The sequence below is a fragment of the Teleopsis dalmanni genome, chromosome X (assembly GCF_002237135.1).
Source record: "Teleopsis dalmanni isolate 2A chromosome X, ASM223713v2, whole genome shotgun sequence".
Lineage (NCBI taxonomy): Eukaryota > Metazoa > Arthropoda > Insecta > Diptera > Diopsidae > Teleopsis > Teleopsis dalmanni.
This window is the reverse complement of record NC_051848.1, coordinates 83,800,170-83,804,298: the sequence shown is the minus strand read 5'-3', so window position 1 is coordinate 83,804,298 and position 4,129 is coordinate 83,800,170.

Sequence of the window (4,129 nt, the reverse complement as noted above, 5' to 3'; positions counted from 1 at the left end):
TACATAAGTATAACTATAAATATTGTAATAAATTTATTTTGAGAAAAATAATAAAAACCACGAAACTAACGAAAATAGCCCGTTTTTTAATTACGAGAAGATTCAGGGTTACAGAGAAAAAAATATTCTTGTAACGACTCTGGGATCCGGCGAGAAAAACCCCGGCATAAGAAAAAAAAGGTTCTTTACAATATATATATTATATATGATATATATGATAATTCATTTATCATATATTTGCACTGACTAATCGTTCCAGGACTTCATGCTCTATATTAAATATAGTGTAGTGTTGATATTCTTAAATTCAATTAATTTTATCTGTTAGAAATAGGATAAACGTAAGAATTTTCTTGATGTTATGTACTGATATTAATAAGGTGCAGTGTCGTAATCAGGATTTAGCCAAGGAGAGATGGTACTCGAAAATATGTTTTGGGAAGTATTTTAGTAATTTATACCCTGATTGTCACTAGATACTCCACTGATAAGCTGAAACACTCCTAAAATAAATTTAATATGTTAAGATGAAATATTTGTATATATATTTTGTTTAAAAGGAAGTAGCACTTTTAGTTGTGAATATGATTAAAATTCTTTAATATTTGGTTTTAATACAAACATAGACCATATCATATAGGTGATTTGTTCTTGATTTTAATTTTCAACCTTTGCATGTAATATAAAAAATTAAAAAAATGTGATAAATTTAAGAAAAAAAAACAAACAATGAATAAAAACAAAAGAAGCAGCAAAACTAAGAATACGCCTATACGTAATTATGCCTATGCCTAACACTAGTGAAAAATATGGACGAAACTTCCTCAAAACAAAATATCATTAAAAAACAATGTGTAGTAATGCCGGAAGAGCTCAGTAGGTATTTGTATGGATTTATGTTACACAATGCCCAGAGCCAGACACTGCCCTGCAATTGAAGAAGAAGCAGAAGATATAAAACTGCGAGTTTTAAAGTCAGAAATCTTTAAGATATTCCAATGATGGTGATTACTCAATTCAATTCAGGTCATAATAATCAATTCTGTCATAATAATCTTAATAATCTTAAAAAATACCGCTGAGGGAACTAAAAGCCATACCTTCATGGGCCTACGAAAAGTTTATGGAAGATTGGGTTAAGCATTGTCATATGTGTATCGCTTCAGAAGGAACATATTTTAAAGAAGATAAAATAAATTTAGAATAAAATTTAAATTTGTGTGTTTTATTTACAAAATCCGAGTACTTTTTGAGCAGACGGTACGTTATAACATGATTGTAAGTAGATAATAATAGATATTATCTTGTAACTTTACTGCTTCTTCACTTTTCTTGAGAAATAATTGTTGTAAAGTTACAAGATAATACATTCCCCGTTTATTTGCTGTGAATAATTCCTTTTGAATTGAAGAAAATGGTCGATATTATCTTGATTTTTATTTTAATAATGCTTTTTCCTTTTTTGAATTTTTTGATAATTGAATTCCATATCCATATCCATTCCATATCAAAATTTGGAACACTTTCAACAAAGCGATCGTTTGAAGCAATTTTATTCACTTTTTGAATATTTCAATCAATGCAAGTGGGTTATAGCAACGGTCCTCTGCCATTATCTTCAAGGTCCCCACAACCGTTAGTAAATTAGCCAAACCAAAGAATAACGTGCATTGGCATTTCGATCTAATGCTATAAAATTCAGAGGATCTTATTGTACTTCTTTATTCCAAGTTGCTTTTACATCTGTTAAGTTGTGCACAAAATGACATTTTGTAAAACAGATTCGTAGAAAATAGTTAAAATGTACACCTTCTAAAACTTACTCAAAGATGTCGCTGAGCTAAAAAATTTTTATGGAACCAAGTGAATAGAGTCTGTACTGTACTAACTATCAGGAGGCTTGCATTTGCCGAGTGAATGAATAAGGCTAATATTGCAAAATGTCGGATTAAAGAACTTAAAGTTCTGGCACGTTTTTAAGCACAAACTCACTGAACTGGTTTGTCAAGTAGTTAAAATATTGTAGTACTTTTGAATGCCATTAAAAAATATCGATAAATACATCGAGTTCTTAAAGTATATCACAAATCAATATATATATATTTAAATACATTTAATGTTTTAATCAGCAAGAATATATTGTACTATGAAAAATAGTGTGTTGCAAAGCAACTGTAGTAGTAAATCTGAAGTCTGGAAGCAAACACAATTCTAGTGTAATAGTGAAAAGAGTAAAGAGGAAATGTAGTTGCTTTGGCTGAAAACATAACAGGCGTAAAGATATAGACGTTCACTTCTTTCTGATAAGGAATTTAAGGAAGAAAATTTGTTTAAATGTTCGAAATCATTGGAAATAAGAAATAAATGAATTTTTAATACAAAATCTTTTTAAGTGGCAGAGTAAACGGAAACACGAATCAATATTGTGCAATGCACGCCTTCAAGAACTCTCAATAGCAATTGCATGCTACCGATAACATTGCCATGTCCCTTATGAAATCAACAGACTAAGTAGGTAGTTGCAGCAAGTTGCATTCGAACAGACATGAAATGCCGTGGAACCGCTTAAATGCCAATCTTAAATCAACGCAGTCAAGCAAAGGGGTCTCGGCCAATATTTGCCGCAATATTTGCCGCAATATTTTCAATGGTTCGAGTCTCGAGTTTAAGTTTTGCTTGAAATTTGCAGTTTTTGTTTACAATTTTCCAATGCCACTTATGCTGTTGCTTTGTCAGCCATTTTTTCCCATTTACCTTAAGTTTCAAATATTTTTCTATTTTATTTATTTAATTTTTTTGTTTTTAAATATATTTTTTCCTCTAGACATTTTATTGTTTGCTTGGTGTGTGCATTTTAATAGAGTCAAATTCTGCTGTGCTTCAAAATGTGGCGCTGTTTTAGCAAGACTCCACATGCACATCCGAGTACATCACCCGAGTACGGGTGATACCGCACTCGATCCACCGAACCCAACTACCACACCAAAAAAAGCAACAACAACAAATAGAACAAATAGACTTCAATAGGACAACAGCCAGGACTTCTACCTGCAGTCAATTTTAAATTGCCAATATTGATTTATTGTTGTTGTGGGGCTAGCATTATAATTCGCGTTCCTCTTCTGAGACGCTACTTAAATATCACATTTCATTGCTGAATTCCATTTTGTGTTCAATGCCACAACGAAAAACAAATAAAAACTTTCAAAAAAAAAAGTGTAAAGAAGAGTAAAGAAGAGTAAAGAAGACCGTGGAATAGGGGTAGTATGTATAGTCAATGTGTTACTGGAGATGAAACCGAATCTGGAACTGCTGTTTGGTACAGTACTTGGTGGTGCGGATGCTGCCGTTGCCGTTGTAGTGCTCAGCATAATTTATTATGCCATGTTCATTTTTTATTTCCTTTGAGAAGTTGAATTTTTAGCAATTTAATTTAATATTTGGCGGCATGGCATAAATTATGGAAATGAGTTGAAGTTGCAAAAGGTCTTATTGGTTGGAGTATCCGATAATATTGTTAAATGCCTTTAGTACATGAATTGAAAATTTATGCAGAGATTTTTATATTTATACTTTTACTTATTTTTTTAATCGAGCTTTTGGTTTTAGTGGCTTGGTTGTCCTTTTTTGTGGTTTGTTCGTGTTTAGATTTACAATGGTAAGTAAGTCAGTCAGTCCGTGGAGGAAGAAAAGCCGTAAAGCAAGTTAATTATTTGTACATCATTTTATTATTACTTTAATCTTTGACCTCTAAATTTATTCGTTCCGCAGTGGAGTGGGTTTAATGTTAAGCGTCGGCAGTATATTTCAGAAAGGATGAATTTTTAGTAACATAGGAGGTGGTGTGACTTTCAATGAATATACTTATAAAAAAAGTTTGTTTTCGGCGAAGTCACTCAATGACGAAGTTATTTCAAAGAAAATGATTTTTTTTATAATTCACGTGTACACTATATTAACAATTGTATATTATGTAGTATAAAAAATGATTTTTAAATAAAAATGTTAAATTTAAAACAAACCAATTTATAACACTAAAAAATTGATATAGCTGTTTTTACGCTATAGCAAATGCATTTGCTATTGTGACAAAAGATCCGAATAACAATATCCGAAATTTGAATAACGT